At 49.4% G+C, this 21,273-nt stretch overlaps 1 protein-coding gene across 4 annotated transcripts in view; it reads right to left on the bottom strand.

The window, feature by feature from the left end:
• DLGAP3 (DLG associated protein 3) overlaps positions 1-18,856 on the bottom strand; it is a 54,205-nt gene extending 35,349 nt beyond the window's left edge. The window contains exon 1 of one of the 4 annotated variants that reach the window (XM_016147286.2): positions 18,664-18,856. The gene's annotated coding sequence lies outside the window, so the exon portion shown is untranslated. Of the gene's footprint in view, positions 1-12,137; positions 12,861-14,018; positions 14,531-14,567; positions 18,062-18,663 lie in introns of those variants that run through there. The other 3 variants (XM_016147289.2, XM_016147287.2, XM_016147290.2) reach the window with 3 other exon arrangements.
• Between the last annotated feature and the right edge of the window lie 2,417 nt (positions 18,857-21,273).

The following is a 21,273-nucleotide window of genomic DNA, read 5'->3' on the forward strand; positions in this document are numbered from 1 at the left end:
CCTGGAGAAAAACTGAGATGACCTTACAGATATCAGCTGCCTTGCTCTAGGTGACAATTCTCCTCCATTGCCCTTCTCTGGGGAAGCAAAGGTGACTTCAGACCAAGATGACCTCGCAAGCAGTCCTTGGAAAAGCACCTGGAAGCATCTCCTTGCTTTGGAAAGATGCTTTGATATCCTTGTCCTTTGCCCATGGAATAGTCCTTCCCTTTCTGCCCCAGGTAGGACCCATTTGAGACTCACAGCATAAATGCCCACTTTGGCAGAAGCCAAGACCATCCTCTTTGGTTTGCTTGTAGTCACATCAAACTGGAGCCTCACGTTGAGCTTCCCAATGGTGGACATTCCCAGGAAACCCTCACCTCCACCAAGCCCCACACGGGTACTGCTATTAAGCCACTGAGCCCTCATCAAGATCTTATCAAACTTCAGTCTCTTTAGCATCAATCGATGTTCTCTAAGCTCCAGTCTCAGGGGAGATGGGCCTCTGTAATTGCTTCTCTCTGGACAAACCACCCTCATCTCCCTTATCCACGTCCTATATGGCAGTAAGCACTGTTTAGTGGGAAAAGCACAAACTCTGAGAACAGAAGGTATGTGCCACACTAGCCAAGTGACCTACCCTCAATAAGCCTCATGATATCTGCTTACCTATCTCCCAGGATTTTAATATCAAATGATACGATGTATATAAAACTACTTTATACAGATTATACAATGTAATCTCTTATGTAAAACCTTTCTTTTGGATTTCCAAAATCCCCAGTGTCCAAATAGTAAATAATACAACCAAATCCAAATTACTAAGGGAAGGAGATATCCAATTTATGGATTTACTAAAGAAAGGACTTAATTGCTATAGATTTAATTATATAGGCTTCCTCCTATATATTATGTTTTACGATCACATTCTTTTGCCGCTATTCCATTACTAAACATAACCAATAGGAAGGAAAAACAAGTGAGGAAGGGACTAATAACTCGATTTGTCACCAAGTCCTCTGGATTTTGCTTCCTAACAACAGATCTGCCCATTTATTTCCAGATCCACCAAATCATTGTTGGCTAACTAGCTAAAACTCATTCTCAGCCTCCTTTCCCCTTTCTCAGCCTCCCTTGGAAGAGAGGCCACGTGATTCGCTTTTAGCTAATGACACATACATAAAAATCGATGAGGGTTTCTGGGGAAGATTTTACCTTTGTAATAAAAAGGGGTGGAGCTTGTTAGTACCATCTTTCCCCACCCTTTCTTCTTGGCTTGAATATACTCATGATGCCCAGAGTTAGGGTAGCTGTCTTGACACCATTAGAGAAAAGCCTAGAGAACTGCAGAAATGCTAGTCCTAGAATCATTAAGTCATGGAACCAGCATTAGCAGTTGCCTTCCCCCAGGCCTAAATGTGGTAAGGAATAAACGCCTCTTTATTTAAACCACTCTTGGCCAGATATTCTGTATTTGCAGGAGAAAGCACTGCTGACTAATCTAACTATCTCAGAACATAACCTCCTGCCTAGATGTCTGCAAAAGCTCCTACCTTCTCTCCCTGCTTCAGTTCTTACCCTGCTCCAATCCAAATAGTCACTTGAAAACACAAATCTGATCATGTCACTTCCCTGCTTAAAATTCTTCATTGGCTTATTGATGTTCTTAAGATAAAATGCCAGTAACCTGTCCAACAGGGCCTGCAGGGTCTGGCCCTCCCTACTTTTCCAACATCCTCTCACTATGTCTTCCTCCTTGCTTCCTCTGCTCCAGCCAGGCCAGTCTTTTTGCAGTCCCAGGGTCCCTCCCACCATGAGGCCTATTCCCCCTATCCAGAAAGCTTTGCCCGCCCACCCCTGCCTTGCTAACTCCTACACACCCTTCAGATCTCAGCCCAGTTGTTGCTTGCTCGGGGAACTTTCTCTGGCCTCCCTGACTAGGTCAGATCCCCCTGCTGTTTGCTCTCAAGGCACTATGGACCTGTACAGCTCTTGAATCATTACCGTTTTCAATTTGTGTGATTCAGAGATTGTCTGTCTCTCCCACTAGAATGTAAACTCCATGTAAGTGCAGGAATTCCATCCATTTTATGCACTGCATTATCCTCAACCCTTAGAACTATACTTGGCATATGACAGGTGGTTGTTGAGTGAAATGTGAGCCTACAAAGAACAAGATCCTTTTTCACTCATGACATTTTGTTTAATTCCCACAACTATTCCAAAAGACAGATATTATACCCCCTTCTCAATTCACAGAAGAAAAAACTTAGGCCTCAAGAGGCTAACTGACCTGCCCAAGGTCACAGAGTTTGTGGCAAAGCCAGAAGTCAAACTCATTGTGGCCTCACTTCAACGCCATAGCTTTCCTTCTACCTGTGCTGCCAGCCCGGAGAAGCCAGATTTATTAAACATCATTCTGAAGTAAACACAGTAATAAAATAAATTAAAAAAAAAAAAAGGAAACAAAGAAAATTTAAAAACCTCACACATACTACACACTCTAGAGCTAACCAGAGTGTGGTTTAGCCTTTTCCCCTGTGTGGTGAGTACTGCGTTCGTTCCGAGCCCAAGGTCAGATAAGTACAGAATAAAGGAAGATCTCTGAAGTCTTGTGACAACTCTGGATGCTGGTGCTATGTTCTCCATTTCAGTGTACCAAGCCATCTCTCTACTACCCCAGGAAACAGTGAGCTGTCCACATGGTGAAACTTGGGCCGAAAGAAGCAGCCATTTTTGCAATTGCCTGTGGCTGGCTGGCAAGTGGGGAGTGAGGGAGTTTTGGAGGTTGCTTTGTGTGACAAATTCTCTGATGCAGCTAGAATCTATCTGGGAATGGAAGAAGTGGCACACATGCCGTCACCAAGAAATTACCCAATTTAGCACCAACTACACAATCCAGCAATTAGTTTCTTAAACCGGAACTTGCTGGGGGCTGCCAGGCTGGTGGGATTGTTGTTACAAACCTCACTGGAAAACCAGCTGTGTAATTCGCCAGGAGGTTGTCAGTGCCCCAAGCAATTACCTTCCAGAAAAAGAATGGAAAATGGGGGAAGCAAAAGGGCTACAGAGAAAAGGAATCAGAGTGTTTTCCTCTCCCCCAGGGCCATGCCCTGCCAAATCAGTTGATTCTACTTTCTTGAGACCTAGGCAACTCACGAACTCCCTGGATCAAAGCAGCTATCAGTGTAGACTGTTGTCAGACTCTCTAGGTTCAAGTCCCTTTCATTCAACTACTACTTAGACAGGTGATTCACCTGCTTTCACTTATTTTCTCATCTGTAAAATGAGGATGCTATTAGAGCAATCGGAAAGGTACTAATGATGTGACTGTTAACAAGGTGAAGCATTTCAACCCCTTAGTACTGTACCATGGTGAATGCTCAATAAAGGCAGCTATCATTATCTGTACTTTCATTTTCATGACTTCCTCCATTGGTTTACAGTGAGTCCTTGAGTAGGTCACTTAATCTTTCTGGGGCAGCCATACAAGATCAAAGATACTCTGTGGAAGAAAAGCAGTTTTCACTCAAGACTGTCCACTCCTGAGCACCCAGGGATCCAGGTGTGTTTGACAAACGTCTGCGTTTCAGAGGCTGACACAAAGTGATGCCTTGGACAGAGATTATGATTTCAAAAAGCAAATATTAACTGATTCTCTTCTTCCCCACAAAGCTGTCTGGGAAAGCTATGAGCTAGACATGATTGTCCAGATGGCAGCAAAGGGGTACAGTTGCTCTCTTGCTGGGGATCGGCCCTATCTAGATGTCCCTTCACACTGGAGCCTTTGAGGTCATACCCGTACTGGTTCCAACATAGCAGAACTTACAGAAGGTGAGGCCTGGAACTCATTTTGCTGCTGTAGGCCTGGGCTCTTCCATGCCTGTGGGTGACCCACATGTGCCCTTGGGACCCCAGTGCTTCAGGTTTTGCCTACCCACCCCCTTCCCTAGTGTTGACTTAACCAGAATAGCCAGAATTCTGCCTCAGTTTCCCAGTCCGGTCCTCCACTCCGCCCTTCCCCCACCTCCATCCTGACAGCGGCTTGGATACCTGCGGGAGTGTGTCTACTGTTAAAGAGGTAGCTACCGGAGAGCCTTAACACAGAGCTTCTGACCTGTAGCCCACACTCCTGAGCCCATTGATAGACATTCCTCCCCAGCACCCACTTCCTCCTGTATCCAGTTCTGCCTGAGCCCCCTTGGCCATTTTACCACTGGCTTTGCCCAGCAGCCTTTGGCAAAATTTCTGTAACTGGGATGATGTCCTCATCCGTGACCTCTCTCAACGCCATTACCCATCCCTATTGCTACAGACTCAGCATGCCTTGTGCCCCTAGGACTCCAGAGGAAAATCTCCTTCTCCTACTCTCACTGCCCCAGAAAATGGAGAAGGAATAGCAGGAAGGCCATCTGGGGTCTTTTTCACTCACCTTTTTTACTTTATTTAATCCACTCTTCCTGGGAGTTTAGGGTAGGAATTTTACAGAAAATGGGCTTAATGCTCCAAAACACTTGAGACATTTAGGCAGATGCAAGTCTAAATCCATCTCCTGAACCCATTGGACAGTGCCCAGTCTGTGAATAACCCACACTACCTATAATCTCTTTGAAAATCCCACCTCAGGGGGCTTTGCACTTGATGTTCTCTCTGCTAGAACACTCTGCCCCAGATATTCCCATGGCTTCCTCTGTCTCATCTTCTGGGTCTCAGCTCAGAGAGGCCTTCGCTGACCACTAACTAAAGTTGAGCCCCATCCCCCATGTCTGCTTTACATCACTTGTTCCATTGCATTCATAGCACTAATTGCTCTTCAAAATTATTTTCTTTATCCATTACATGTTTATAGTATGTCTCTCCATAGCAGAATATAAGCTCCAGGAGGGCAGGGACTATGTCTGCCTTACATGCTGTAGTATTCTCATTATCTAGAACAATGTCCGACACTAACAGGTGCTCAAAAACAACCATTGCATGAATGAAAGTCTTCGCTTGTTGCCCTTATCCACTCTACTCCTGTGCCCAACAGCTCACAGAAAGGACCTCTACTCCCTTCCCTCTAGAGGCTTCAGAGACCTCCTGGAGGATTCAGTAATAGAAATCCAGCATGGCTTTCTATTTGCCTTTTGAAGACCTCCCACTCCTTGGGCATGCCAGAGACAGCAGAGCAGCCCTGGTGGACAAAGATGGTGGCATTTGAGAGAACTAGAGGCCCTTGATTTGCAGACCACGCCAACTCCTTCAGCTAGGGCTAGTGGTCTCTCTTCCAACTCCAGGGATCTGGAAGGGAAGGCTCAGTGACCTTATTGCTGGGTGCTAAAAAGACGATCATCTGCCTCCAACCATTATTATTGTAGCCTACCTGTATGACCATGAACAACTTGTTTTATCTGTCTAAACCTCAATTTTATCATCTGTAAAATAGTGGTAACAATACTTACTTCCTAAGGTTGTGGCAATGAGTTAATAACTGACCTACCCAAGACAACGGGCACACATGTCTTCATATGTTGGCTTCTCCTGACTTTATAGCATCCTCGCACCTTCTTTCATTCGCATGTATTTGATGAGATTTGGGCTGGTGCTGTCAGACCTATGCTTGCCAGGGACATCAGAGGACAACAGGTAGGATCCCACACCAATGGCAAGGTCCACTGGGCAGCAGTTTCTCAGCCAGATAAGCCCATAGCCTTTTTTACCCTCTGGCTCAAATTTCTAATTTCCCTTTGGAATCCAGAGCTTATGACTGCCTCTTGGATTACCACACTCTCCATTAAGGTCTCTTTGTGAGCTGGGACAGGGGCCATCTGCACCAGGGCCTGTCTTCTCCTCTGGGCCTCTCCCACAGAGGAGTCAAGCACAGGGCTGGGCCTCCCAGGGGCCCACAAAGCTGGTTAGTTGGCTGACTGCCAGGTTCAGGTGGTGGCACCTCCCACTCCTCAGCTCTGCCTGATCCCACCCCAGCCTCCAGGGTGTCTTAGCCTCTGCTCTCATGTCTGGATTCTAGGCTTAGCAGGAGCCAGGACTACAATGGGAGAGAGCGTGGGGAGAGGAGGCAATGCAAATGTGAGATCCTTCCATATGGAAGGCCTGTCCTCTCGACTTTGCCCTCTGGTGAAGTTCCAGGGTCCTCTCTTCCCAGAAAGATTCCCTAAGAGTATCCTCTCTATCAACCCAGGGCATAGCAGTTGCTACCTCGTCTTGGGTCTCATACTTCAACACAATAGGATATTTGTTTGCAAGCTGTGAGCTCTTTGATCTATCTCGGTATGCACAAGACCTGGCTATATAGTAGGTGTTAAATAAGTTCAGGGCCAGTGATTGAGCTTTCAAGAAGTAGTACTCCTCAGCTGGTGCATAGGGAAAGGAGGAGAAACAGGAGAAGGCAGAAGGGAAATGACTCCCTGCAGCTGGACCAACCAGAACTCTGCAGCAGACAGAGCTGGTCCAGTTGTGATTTGGGTTCACCAAAGAGCTGGGATTGTCCTGTGCAGGGAAGCATGCAGTCAGAGGTTGGAGGGCCACTCTGAAAGATGGTACACGATGGATTCAAGCACTGACCACATTTCAAGCCAGACAACCTCTGGTGCCTTTCGGCTCTGAAGTCTGAGGCTCAGAATACCTATGACTGAGCAAGCATTCTGTTCAATGCTTTAAATTCACTTCTTTGTGTAGTCCTTGCAACCATCACGAGGTACCATTATTACTCCCCCTTTACAGATGAGGATACTGAAGCTTAGAAATGTAAAGAATATTGCCCAAGGTCACAATAGGTGGTGGAAGAGGGATTTGAACCTAGGTCTGAGTCCAGCCCCGACCCTCAACCACTAAAAGACCAAGGCCTGACAGGTGTAAAATAGCATTTAAACTGGTCTGATGAGGCCACTAGGTCGACCCCCAATGTGCCCTGACTCATCACTCAGCCTCAGGAAACCTCCACCCCTGCCATCCCTCCCTTGCACATGGGCATACACGTTCCCTAGACTGCTTATTCACAGTTGAACACATGTGTTTTTATCCGGAGGCAGATACAGCCATGCAGAGTCATCCCACAGAACTCTTATGGTATTTGACCTCACATATATAGTCATTATCACATAATGTGCACAGATACACACAAACTTGTTTCCACAAGGTTCACACACATGTGTATTTTCATCCAATGGATACCAATGCGTGGCACACAGAAGCTACACAGATATAAAACCTTATATACATGTTCATGTTCATCTTCGTACAACATACATTTTCGTTTCACATTACTTTAGGTACCCACATCCGCTAAATGTCATACACCAAATCCTCCCCCAACAAGAACTTTATCCATTGTTCCCAGATCCAATACTAGTCCCAGGTGAGCAATGATGCACCCTCCCTCTAGGGTTGGCCAGGCAGTCCTGAGAGGGGTAGAAGGCTCAGCCTGCCTGTGATGGATGGAATTAATCTACTGAGCTGGAGAAACTAAATAATTAAATCTCTAATTACCCCCCCAAGCCAGCCAGGCCAATATAGCTGAGGGAAGGAGGGGGCTCTGAGGCCCAGACCAATATCCTAGAGAGGGGGAAGGGGCTTGGGAAGAGAGGCATAGAACCCTCTAGGAGGATCCTCTGGGAGGAGCTCTGGCAGGCAGATAGACAGACAGACATGGTTCTCCAGTGCCACTGGCTCTCCCTTTCCACAAGGAAATAGAGCAACTTGGGAAAACAGCCCACCAGTATGCACTAACACAAAGTGAGAGGAGGAGCACAGTCCTCCCACCGACACCCCCCACCCCGCCCCAGCCCTTCCTGCCCCTTCGAGAGGTGAGTCCTCAGAGAGTATGCGGATGGTGGACAGGACACTCAAAGTGCCAGGACTGTGGCCATCGATGGGATCTGCCCAAAGCGGAGCTGAGGTAGAATCAGTCAGGCCCAGGCCCATCCTTGCCCCAGTCAGAACAGATCCTTCCCCAGCTTGGCACAGATGGCAGGGAAGGACCCCTCCACACTAGTGCACCTGCTTCCCTCAGGAAGTGGGTCCGGCACGTGGCTAATAGGCTGAGGATGGGGTACAGGCCTGGGCAGTGGGGGCTAAGGCAATCAGCCTGGGAACAGGCTTCAGTCCGATTGGCTGAAAAGTGGGTCATTTTCCTTTTGAAAAATAGTGAGAAAATGGAGAAGTAGGTCGGGCTCTCATCCCCTCGGCCCCAGGCACCATCCCTGACTTGCAGGGTGGGGAGAGGAGAGGTCTGCACGTGCAAAGCCCCATCTTCCTCAGGACCCGCCGGGGCCCCCAGCTCAGCAGACCAAGGTCATCATACTCAGGACACCCAAGGACATGCACACTCTGAGGCTAGGACTGGAGCACAAGCCCCACCATGCCCTGGGGGCCCTGGGTAAAAGGAGCTAGGGTCTGGCCAAGCTGGAGGGGCGAAGGCTCCAGCAGGCAGGACTCTGAGGAACCCCCCCCTCCCCATTCTCACGTCTGTCGTGATGTCTCCTCTCCTCTCTTCTCCCTTTCCTCATCGTCCACGTGGGCAGAGTCGTTGCCATGACACCGCGGGCAGGTGGGCGGCTCTGGCGGCTGTTTTGTCCCAACCCCCACGCTCAGAGCCCAGGTGGGAGGGGAGCGAGCGGCTGCAGCGCCCCAGTCCCTAGTCCAGACGAGAGAGAAAATTGGCAGAAGACCCCCATACACCCTAGAACCTGCAAGGGGCGCTAGCACTGGCCTCCGGGAAATGAGGCAACTCAGGCGCAGGCTTGGCGGTCTGGGAGAGGAACTCTCAGAGAGGATCGTAGGTCTTGACGCCTCAGGGAGTGGCTGGGGGGAGGGGGCTGACCCACAACCACAACTTCTTCCACCTTTCTCATCAGCCCTCCTCCCAGCTTTCCCCACATTCTAAGTCGCAGTCCCTTCACACAGGCAGCTGATTGATCCAGCTTAGGTCTAAACTCAGTTCCTCATTCTGCAACACAAGCTCAATTCTCCAAGCTCTCTTGGGGGAGAAGAAAACAGTCAAAGTTGAGACTGAAAGCGATTTCTCCCATACTGCCAACCCCTCAGCCTGGCCTCTGGAAATTGGGTCCCCTTTCACCGGGTGTCCTCCATACCTACATTCACATCACAGCCTGGGGGGACCACTCACTCCCTACTAAGCCCATATTTGGCCAAGGCACCCACCCTATCAGGAGAGAGGAGTGGGAGTGGTGCAGGGCAAGGAAGAGAGGAGGGGAAGGGGTGCGGGCTAGACCATATATGTTAAGTAGGCTGCCCTGCCTCTTACCACGTCCAGCCTCAGGAAGCCTGGGCCAGGCCTGAGCTCGCTGGCTCTGAGTACTCTTCTCAGGGTCCTTATGCCTCTCTCTACATGTCTCTAAGTCTCTATGGCTCTGACTTTCTAAGTTCCCCCTCTCCCCCTCACTGTTCGAGACTCTGCTCCCTACCCCTGTTCCCTAAGTTGGGAGTCTTGTATCATTAACCTAATGGAACTAGAGGGACCCGTACCTGACAGCCCCCTGCAGCCTAGCTGGCAGGGGTAAGCTTATGTGGGGTGGTGGTAACAAAATCACAAAAGGAAGAGAGAACAGCAGCCAGGATTAGCTGGAGGGTGTCAGACACCAGCGGTCCCCAACCTTTTTGGCACCGGGGACAGATGCTCCTATGAGAATCTAATACCTGATGATCTGAGGTGGAGCCGGAGTGGTGATACTGGGGAGCGGCTGCAAATACAGATGAAGCTTCCCTCACTTGTCTGCCACTCACCTCCTGCTGTACGGCCCAGTTCCTAACAGGCCACAGACTGGTACTGGTCCACAGCCCAGGGGTTGGGGACAACTGTCATACACAACAGTACATACTACATATGCATATAAAGGCACGTCTATTTTCTTCCTAAGCCTTCCCTTGCTAAGACAGTAGACTTAACTGGCTAAAATATATATGCTTGTGCACACATGTCCGTGTGTGTGCATGCATGCATGTGTTTGTACATTGTATCTCCCTTTCTCCACCTCCACTGCCAATGTTCTATATCAGGCCACCCTTGTCCTAAGTTCTCGCCAAAGCTATCATGACTGGTCCCCAACTAGTCTCGATCCATTCTCCTCACTGGGTGACAGTGTGATCTACCCAAAATTTGTTTCTTCAACAAATATATATTGAGTGCCTGCTCCAAGCCAGGGACTCCTCTGAAGACAGTGGGTATAGTAATGCACAAAACAGATAAAGCTCCCATTCTCACAAAAATTCTAGTGGAAAAAGAGAGATGATAAACAAATACATGAAATAATGGAGGTGGTAAGTGCTGGGGAAAAAAATTTTAAGTAGGGTGAGGGGAATAGAATGACGAGGGGCTATTTAAAATACACTTTGGGGGAGGCCTTCCCCCAAACCCAAAAAAAGGACTTTTGAACAAAATCTTGAATAAAGTGAGGGAGCAAGTCACATGGGTATGTGAGGAAGAGCATTTCTAGCTGAGGGAAAAGCTAGTACACTGGCCTCAAGGTGGAACTGAACAAAAGCCTGTGTAGGGGTGGCACCTGAGACCAGGCTGGTCACCAGGGGCTATTTTACTCCCAGCATTTACGTCACTCAGGCCCTGCTAAGTACTTTGGATTTTGCTCTGCGTGAGATGGAAAACCATTGGAAAGACATGACTTCATTTTTCTCTGGCTGCCTTTAGGGAGAGAATTTATGGAGGAAAGGCTGGCAAGAGTGGAAGTAGGAAGACCAGTTGGGACATTTTTTGTCACTGAAACACCTTTCCCTACAGTTGCCCACCTAGTAAACATGTGTTCAACCTTCACGCCTTGGCTCAAAGGCTTCCCCTCCTACGGATCCCTTACCAAACACCTCCCTTCCCCACTCCAAAACTGACCAACCTCTCAGAGGTCTCCAGTGCCCATGACGGACACTTATGCCCTCTCACCATCCTTAACACTCTCCCTATTTGGTTTCAGGTTCTATACTTTCTCTAGATTGTAAGTTACCTGAGATCAAGGACCATCTCCAGTGTCCGGCACAGGACGTGGCGCATCACAAGCATAAAATAAATACCAGTTGAATGAATGCATGCATTGGATGAGGCACGTGATAAAAAAAGAATATTTGCAGGCTGTTATTAAACTGGATGAGTGAGGTGCACATGTTGCCATCAGGCCAGTGTTAGTCTATGCCGACATATTTCTGCATACTCTGTTCATATGTGTATATATATATGTTAACATGTATGTACATTGACAAATCCCTGTGTTCATATAATTCCTATAGATTTGTTCATGTGTGTACATGTTAGAAAGTGCATTTATGTTGAGATATGCATATTAAGGCATAGATAAGTAATATTCACATATACATGTGCACATAGATTGCCATATGCCCCTTATGTGTGAGGCTTTGCACACACTTGGACCTCTGTAATATCCCTGCCCCTTTCATCCATTAAATCCAACTTGTTGTTCTTGATTCTTGAAACCTCTGTAGTAATGTTAATGTTCAAGCTCCCAGACTCTTTCCCCACATGCACCCTTGGGGACCATAGTATCTGATAAGCCTTAGGCTCCACTCTCTTACTCAGCTGTCCACAAGGTTATATAGGTTTTTCCTCTAAAACTCCCTTTACATGGATGGTGGCAGGGAACAATTTAGTCCCTATGATATGAGAATTTGAGAGACCCTAAGGGATCTGCTTTCTACTACAGGCATCGGGGAAGATCAAGTTCAAGCTTGTGGGAAAACAACTTTCAGACAGCCTCAATGTTCAGTCAGAATCTCTCTTCCTCTCTCTCTCCCTCTCTCTCTCTCTCTCATTCTCTCTGTCACATTTACTCACATGTATGACTTAACTTACATACATATATTCATATGTTGTTAATTCATGTGTATATATGTGTCCCTGCATATATGTTCACATGCATACTTACACTCACATATATGCATTGCTGGGTGAGCACCACACACATACACACACATAGGTTTAATTATGAAATTGCCTTCACAGTCACATATATACATGGATGCATACATAAGTCATACACACATGTACACATGTATATGTGTCCACAGTTATGTACAAACTCATGTGTTTGTACACATTTGTACAGCACATTCACACATTTGTATGTGCATATACACCGTGTTATCTCCACTCACAGGCAGAAATACACATGCACACGTACTGGAACAGCAGAGAGATCCAGCCCTTCCTCTGGCCTCTATTCTGTGCACAAAGCCAGGAGTCCATAGTCTCTCCAAGTGACATCACAAGTTTGCAGTTGCTCTTTCCTCTTGCCGGTCTCCCAATTTTCCATTTGGAAAGTTGTTCCTATTATGAATAGAATATGCCCAAGAGGCAGTCCCCACCTCCCATATATACACAACCTTTTTAATTCTAAAAGGGAATATGAAGAGAAAATATAAAGGCCAGAATTCTCCCTCCCAGTACCTCTGGGTATGGTCCACTGTTCTCGGACTCCAAAACAGTTATTGGAGTAAAGAAAGAAATGAAGAAAACTATCTCTGGGCTCAAAAACCTCCTAGATGTCTCTTTCCTCCATAGAGGGCAGTTTCATCATGTTCAGTGAACCCCTCCCATCCCAACCCAAGGGCCCTGCCAAGAAAAGCACAGATCTTCAGGCTAAAAAATGTAAAGGGGGTAACCTGGGCTCAAGATAACAAAAGAAGCAAGTACTTAAAAAACAGGAGCTGGGTAGGGAGAAGGGAGCCAAGCCGAAGACATCTCCCAGCAGGAGAGCAGCTGCTGAAACACTGGACCATGAATAGAAGGACTCTCCAAGAGGCCAGGGAGAAGGGGGTAGACACCCAGCATTCCATGTAGGGGTGGAGGGGTAACTGCTTCAGGCAGTAGCAGCAGTTCCAAAGTAAAGTCTTATCAAATCTGTTATGTAACCAAGGGAGCTGAGTGGAGCACAAACACCTCCCCTCCCCAAACAGGCACCCACACCCACACCCACCACCTCCCAGCACCCACAGCATAGGCAAACTCAGCTCCTCCCAAGAAGCTAGAGAATGGGAGGAATCATCTTGATGAGTTACATCAAAAACATGATTGGTGAGGGGTTCCTTATTAACTAGAAGTCACATCTGGGAAGGGATGAACCGGTTTGGTTTCAGGTCCCTAGATACCCACTCCTTTCCTTGAACTTCCTGCCACACCTATTTTTGCCCAGTACCATTTGAAAACCCTTCCTTCCTCTCCCTTCAAGAAGGATCCCATTTGAATATTTGATTGTGCTCTTGGGGATGGGAGGTGAAGCTGCCATCAACCCTTCCTGCCTGTTGTTCCCCCACAGTCTCATCTGCATGTCCTGACATTTGGCTCTCATCCCCTGGGATGACAAGGGAAGGGACCTGGAGAAATAACTCCTTGCTCTATTCCCTTCAGAGTTACAAAGACACAGTATAATAACACAGAAAATTGAGATGACCCTGACCCTAGGTTAGTGGAAGAAAATTTTCCAAGGAAACAGGATTGAAACCCAGACCCTATCCTCCAACTTGAATATTTTTTTCTCTACCAGATCTTCCTCTTTTCCCATTGCCCCATCTCCAGTAGCCTCCTCCTCCTTCTCTGCTCCATGATATTGAACAGCCCTGCCCACTCCTTGCATCCTTTACTTGGAAATCTTCCTCCCCAACAAAAGCCTCTCCCAAATGCTACTCTGTGGTTTGGGTGGGCAGAGCATAAGATGGGCTTGCAGCATATTTTACTGTCCCCTGTCCTGAATTCCAAAGTATGGTTGGATGCCAAATAGTCAATAAAAATTATCCCAAACTTTTGAGCTCTATCTACCCCAGGCCTAAGCAGTAAAACCTGAGTTCTCCTAACCCAGAGCTGTCTTGAGCCTGAACCCAGTAGGAAAAAGGCTGATGCCAGTACACCCAAGTTTGTTCTACTAAAAACTATCTATGAGAAGAGAGGTCACAGCCACAATATCATTCTCCATCCCCACCCCCACACTAACAGTAGGGTGATTTGGGAAAGGGTGGGGAAACTGAACCAGGGAAAAAGGAGTCCCTTTCCCAAATATCATCATTACCTGTGAGGCCTAAAGCCATAGGGAAGACTCTCAAACCTGTCTTTCCATCCAGAACTCTGTCCTTGGAAAGTGGGTCATCTGGGAGAATTTTTCTAGTGAGTCCTCAGTACTGCCCAACCGTCTTTCAATGACCGGGCCCCAGCGCGGCCCCTATCAGGACCCAGGACAGTTCCGAAGGCGCAAAAACCCTCCGAGTTCCGTTCAGCACTCAGGACAGCTCCCAGAGACTGCGGGGCGCGTTGCCAGAAACTCAGCCTGCCAGAAAGGATCAGGCTTACCCTACCAACCACACACCCTGTTTAGAACAGAAGCCCCTCTCCCCTGCCCTTCCCACACTCGCTTCCATCCACCAGAGGCATCTGGTACCCCTCCCTCAGTCTATGTCCAAAGAGAGAAAAGAAACCCAGACACGAGGCTTCCCTAAGGGAGCCTGGAGACAGGACCCCACCCACCTCCTTTCAGCCCTGCGCCTCACAACGCCACTCACAGCTGGTTCTAAAAACCACTTTCCTTCCTAACCACCACCCCCAAAATAAAAGATATACTCACGTGGAGGCTCCCAGCCCTGTAGGCAGATGTGGTGAGGGGAGGCAGAGAGAGGTAGCTCCCCACACCCTGTTCTAAGCCCCCTTTCTGAAGGAGCCAGCTCCCATCTGGACTGGGGGGAGGAGAGACATGTGGAAGCACTGAGTGATGGGGAGGGGAGAAATGAAAGGGAAGGAGGCAGGAGCGGGGGACTGCAGGGTGGGGGTGTCGGGATGGGGGTGAGGGAATCCTTTTTAATTTCATTCTCTCCCCATGTCTACATCAGCCCTTCAGGCTCAGCTCTTTAATATTTACACACAGGAAGAGGAGAGGGTGAGAAAGAATAGAGAGTGAGGGGGGCAGAAGGGTATCTGAGCTCAAAGGGCACAGAGGCAGGGGCCTTTGGGAGCTGGAAGTTTGGGGGCCCCGCACCATCCCCAGCCCTCTCCCATTCTGAGCTCTCAACTGGAAGGAAGAAGGAACCCTGGGACCATTCTATCCCTTTGTTAACAAGACACTTTGAAGCTGCATCAGAAAAAGATCAGCTCCCAACCCACATACCTGGACACCCCCACAAACCCAGATTTCTTGGGTGCCTTATGTGCAGATGGTAGAGACAGTATTCATGCGCAAGCATGTTGTGATGCTTGGAAGCATGTGTGCATGTGGGCTGCTGTGTAAAAGCACATGAACATGTCATCTAGCATGTACAGGTTTAAACAAGTATGCTCTGAGTGTATTGACATGTAACAGCCCATGCAAGCATACACAAACTTATGTAATCATGTGTGTACACCAGCCCCCAAGCAATCTCCCTCAGCTCTTTACCTACAACCCCAAGGACAAGGCCACTAACCTCTCCAGACTCCCTTATTCACAGGCCCCTCCCTCACAGCCTTACTTTTTCTTTCTGTGACATGGGGAGAAGGGCTCGTGGGAAGGCATGCTGCATTTGAGCCCAGGGACTTGACAAGTTATTAACAACGATGAGCTGGCAGCTCGTTACCATAACGATGGTGCCACTGCCTCACCCCAGCTCAAACCCAAACTCCCCAGACAGCAGGAGGCCCGCTGAGCCAGCAGCCTTCAGACCGGAGGGAGGGTGGGTAAAGAGAGAATCAAGACATAATGCTTGTATAGTGGAGGGTACACAGCTGTTCTTCCAAGCCCCACTGAAAGGCGAAGCTTTGAATCCACCAAATGGGAATGAAATCAGACTCTGGAAAGGTTTCCTGACCATGGGATGGTAAGACACTGGAAGGGGGTCTGTATAAGTCCCTCTAGGAAAGCTTCTGTCGTCATTTGCTCCCTTTATCCCCTAACTCCAAGAATGTCCTCTACTGATCTTAGTAGAGTAAAAGAAAACCAACCAAACAAGAAGCCTCTCTCTGAATTTCAGTCTTCTCATCTGTCAAATGGGAACAATTTTCTTTATTATTTACCCCAGACTCCTGGAAGGTCCCATTAGAAAGGGTTTAACGGTAACTACAGACAACCTTCAAAAGTCAGAGAAGCTCCAGAAGCTTCTCTACCGAAAAGGAACCCTAAAGTAAGGAATTGCCAGGTAAGCTAGAGGCAAAATGCATCAGGAACTGGGTGGTATGAAGGAAAATGGAGCTCAGCCAGCTCAAGCCCCAACATCAGCTAGAGAGAGATGATGAGAGGTGCCAGGCAGCAACTGAAAGCAGATACTGCCACAAAAGAAAGTCTGAAAGTCTGGCCTGTAACAGCTCCAGCCCCTCACCAGCAGGAATTAAGACAAGCTCATGGCCTACCATGGTGGTGGGTATGGCTAGGAATTCCCATCCAAGGAACATCTGCAGCTCCCTCTTTTTTGGAAAGGGGTACAAGATTGTACCCCTTAGGCTTATTGAGTCTTTAATTCTTCTCCCCAAATCTCCTCTGCTCAGTTCTGATGGGCATGGGGAGGAAAGAGGGGTTTCCAGGAATGGAAAGCAAAAAAGAAGGTTGTAAAGTTCCTGGGCTGAGACTAGCCAAGAACCCATAAATTTGCTGTGCGACCTTGGGCAAATCCCCTCCCTTCTCTGGGCTTCAGTGTCTTCACTTTATAATTAAGAGGTTGAACCGAGTTAATTACAAGGTTCTTCCCCTGGCCATCATTCTATAGCTACATACAAGCTCACTCCTTAAACATGAGCCCCTGGCATAAAATGCAGTGGGTACTGCTGCTTGTCAGATCATTGGGGCAGCGGGGGTCAGGCATGCGGGGGTGGTATCTGAGGATGTTCATCCTATGTTCATGTTCCTTTTAGAAACACCTGCCACCCTAGCCCTCCCAGCTCCCTTTTTAGACCCTGATTCACTGCCAACTCACGAAGCCTCTCCTTCCCTTCCTCCTCTCCTCTTCTCCTCTCTCCCTTGTAGGCCTTGGCAGCTGGGTGCAGAAGTAGCCTTAGCACTCAGGGGTTGCTGGGCAGAGGTGGAGATCAATGCCCCCAGCGTCAGAGATAGCACAGCAGGGAGTAACACTCTCTAACCTTGGCTCAGCCTAGCTCCTTGAGTCATCAAAAGAGTAGGGTTGGAATCTTTCTGTACCACTGACTAGCAGTGTGGGATTATGGGAAATGCAATTCACCTCTCAAGCCTCAACATCTTCATCTATATACTAGGCTGAACTACATGGAATTGTTTTTGTAGGTGAAAAACAATTCAGTATTGGCAATTTCCTATGGTTTAACTTGGCCTGCCTGCTTCTCAGGGATGGTGGGGAGATAAGAAGAAAGAGTTGAGAGGGGAGCATTTTTCAAAAGCCCTGGACTGAGATAAGGGCACTGTTTTTTAAAAATTATTATTACTTCTAAGAGCTTCATTCAGCACAGACTCACCTAAAGCCAGTAGGCTAAATCGATAACCCACAACTTGGAAATTTAGGGCTTGGAAGTCTGGGGGACAGCCACCTACACTGATAACTAAGAACAGGGCAGAAGCCTCCACCTGGCTTCCTCAGCTCCTGGCTCTAAACGTCTCTTGATCAAACATTACCGAGATGACACAAGTTCCCAGGCCCCAAGAAGAAGCATATGCTTCAGCTCATCTCACGCCCCACTAGCACCAGGGGCCCCAGCATACAGCAAGGACACAACCGGAGCAACACAGAAAGTACCCCCTGAGCTAGTTGAAAGTGGGGACGAAGGTGGGGCGTGCAGTGCAGCTCTTGCCTGAGGGCAGGGGCGGGGGAACAGAGGAGTCCCTGGAGAGAGGGGATGCTCTGACCTCTGAAAAGTCTCATCTCCCTGTCCCAAGTCCCCCAACCACTAGGAATCCCCTGGGGGAGGGGTGACAAAGCTCATGTGTGGGTGACTCAGAGTGAATCCGGCTCCGATGCATTCTCACACAGCCAACACACATACACAGATACACATGCACACTCACACTCATACAAGCTACAGATACCTGGGCCCACTGACAAAGACAGGGTCACACCAGCACACACACATCCATTCGCATACATACTCACAGACATACACAGGCACATGCGGTGGCGACACACACACATTCACACACATGTCCACAGATACATACACAGTAACACCCTCCACACTCACACTGCATACACCCACTGACACGCACACACACTCACCCACAATGACACACACACGCACTGTATACACTCGCTGGCACATACAATCACCCACAGACCCACAGGGTGACACACTCACACACTCATCACAGACACACAGTGACACGCACTCACATACACACCTGCAGAGGAAACTTCTCTCCGGATCTCCCCAACACCACCACTCCCCCCCACCCCCCACAACCCAGCGGGCTACTCCCTCCCAGACCCAAGCCTCCTGCCAGCCCGGGCCGAGCTGGGGCGAGTGAGCCCCGGCGGCTCTAACCAGGAGAGCAGGTCCTTGTTCCGCGTGGTCCCCCCGCGCGTCCCTCAGGTCAGGCCCGCGGGCCGCCAGGCCAGGGCGAGGGCGGGGGAGGGGGCGCCGGAGGAGGCCCAGCCCTCGCCCCTCCCGGGGCCGGGTGCTAAGGCTGCTGGAGCCCGGAGCGTGGGCGGCGCCGTGGCCGCAGCCAGGCCGAGGATGGGGGGCGCTGCAGAGGGCGCGGCGAGCGCGGCCCGTCCCCACCCCTCCCCGCGGCTTACCTGGCCCGGCGCGGGCTCCGTCCGGGTTACATGGTGCCGGCAGCCCGGGTCGGGGGCGCTGCGGCGGCGGGCAGGTGGGCAGAGATGGGGCCCGGCACTGCGGAGCCCCCAGTGGAGGGGCCGCGCCGGCTGCGGAGCCCCAAGCGAGCGCCCAGCAGCAGCGGGAGCGGGAGGCGGCCAAGCCACGGAGGCTGGATTTCCCGGGGACCAGGAAGAGGAGGCGGGGGGATCCCGCCCGCGCGCTCCGCCCCCGCCCCCGCCCCCGCGCAGGGCTGCCGAGCCCGGAGTCCGGAGAGGGAGGGGGACCGAGCTCCCCGCCCCCGCACCGAACTCCGGAAGGCCGAGGTCGCAGTCGCTGGGCGGCCACCCGGGTCTCCGAGGAGCGCCCGCCTCTCTGAGCTACAGCACTGGGGAGGCCCGCCTGGGGGTGTGCATAAGCATCCCCTCCCGGGGGACCACCGGGTCAGTGTCTGCCGAAGACCCAGGAACAGGCACCCGCTGTCACGGCCACGCACGACTGACCTAGGCACGGGGACATAAGCCCAGAGGCGGGCTGTTGGGGAAACAATCACACAGTCTCACAGAGACGGTCTCACGCCCCATCGAGGCAGTCACACCCTGAATGTCTCACACAGCCCCCCAGACACATCCGCTTAGGAGACTCTCCTTCAGGTTTTCCCGGTCAACTACCGGGTTTCAGCTCCTGGCCTCGGTTCAAGTAGCCCCCTTGGTCTGCCCCAGCCCCTGCCAAGGTGGGGCGCTGTGCCTGGCCTCCGAGCCGCTGACGGGCGTCCCCCACCCACTGTCCGCACAGCCGAGGTACCTCTAGTGATGAGGTATCTGTCGACTTTGCTGGGGCCCCCAACCTGTGCCCATGATGCCTGCCCACCTCTAGGCTCTGAATCAGGGGTTGTGTCAGGCGCGGGCGGGGTGGAAGAGGGAAAGGGGACTGTCCGAGGCACAGCCGGAGGCTGCAGAGCCAGGACACAGGCTGCAGGAGCCAGGAGAGGCGGAGGAAAGCTGACTGCAGCAGTTCCTGGCTTGAATCCGTCTTGGCGCCCAGAGCGATGCTGTAATAGGGGGGAGGGGGCCTCACTGGGGAAGCTGCAAGAGGAGGGGCCAAAGATGTGGGGTAAGGGCTTGTTCTAGATTCTGATTTCCCAAGGTGAGTATGAGAGAACACTGCCTCAGACGATGAAAGTTGGGGTGGAGAGTAGTGTGCATCCTTGAAACCCTGTTCCTCTTTCCCCTCCTCCACCTTTTCTGATCTTGAAAGCTTTCGGGTGGTGAGGTGTGGGTTTGGAAGACCCACTGTCCTCCTTTCTAGGAACAGACCTTGAAGTAGTTTGGATTCAGCACTCGTCCAACAATTCCTTTCTCCCTGTGCCCCTTCAGGGTCACTGGCTCTCCTCCTCGTGTAAAAGGAGGAAAACCAGGACACAGAAAGTGGTAGTTACAGGCCTAAAAGAGTTAAAACTGGGAGTCAAGCCCTCTCTCCTCTACCCAGGGAGATGTTTAAAGATACCACATAACACAATGGCATAAAAGAGTTTGGCGAACCCTTCCCTAAGGAAACTTCGAAGTCTGGTGGGAGATCGGCAGACTGGTCACCTATCCTGCTGCCTACAAAACCAGTTCAATCAAAACTTTTGAATCATAAGCTAAGGTGGCAGATAATTCCCAGCCCAAGGATCAGCTAAGAGCAGATATCAGAGAAAATAAGAGAAAGCTGGTCCTAAGGACCCACTTTAAAACTGAAGGAAGCATGTCACTTTCCATGAAGCATTAAGAATGGCCATCATGTAGGATGCTAACTGTGTTTTCTCAGTTCTAAGATGTACATTTTGTTTAGTATTTAGAAATTGGAAAGCGTCTTAGAATGGATAGGGACATTTAATGTGGTTTTCTACTTTTTAAAGTTGTTATCAGAGAGTTCATGTGTTTTAGAATCATGTCGTTTTCATTTGTTCATTCAACACCCATTTACTGATTGTACCTGGCACCGTGCTTACCTGTTGGGGCATAAGATTAAGCAGAAAGACTTACTCTGGATAGTGTTCTCTCACACCCATCCAGAGATGTATAAGGGAGATGGAGATGTAAACCAATAATTACTATCAGTCCCAGCTTCATGGGAGTGTGTGCTGTGCAGTCACATAGAGCCCAAATTTTAAAAAGCCCCACTCTTGGTTTAATGCTCTGCTGTCACTGTCTTAAAATTCATAATAATTTTTTTTTAGCAAGGGGCCCTGCATTCCACAAGTTATGATTGTTGATTAGAAATCCAATGCCTTAATAGAGATAGGCACAAAATACTTTTAGAGTCTAGAAGCAATACTCAGCTCTGCCTAAAGAGGGGCAGTCAAAGAAGTAAAGAAGCATAAAGGAGGTATTTGAGTAGAGTCTCAAAGATTGGGAGAGAGAATTAGGGTAGAGAGCCATACATGTACAATCAGAAGCTCATCAAAATGTCAATCAAGGAGCGTGGCAGACTATGAGTTTGGTTATCCTCTCACTGAAAATGTGATAAATGATTAAAAAAAAAAGATAGATAAAACATATTTTTAAATCTTAAATGCATCGATGAGCTGGCAAGAAAATAAAAGTCAC

Source organism: Rousettus aegyptiacus, unplaced genomic scaffold (genome assembly GCF_014176215.1).
Source record: "Rousettus aegyptiacus isolate mRouAeg1 unplaced genomic scaffold, mRouAeg1.p scaffold_m13_p_1, whole genome shotgun sequence".
In the NCBI taxonomy this organism is placed as follows: Eukaryota; Metazoa; Chordata; class Mammalia; order Chiroptera; family Pteropodidae; genus Rousettus; species Rousettus aegyptiacus.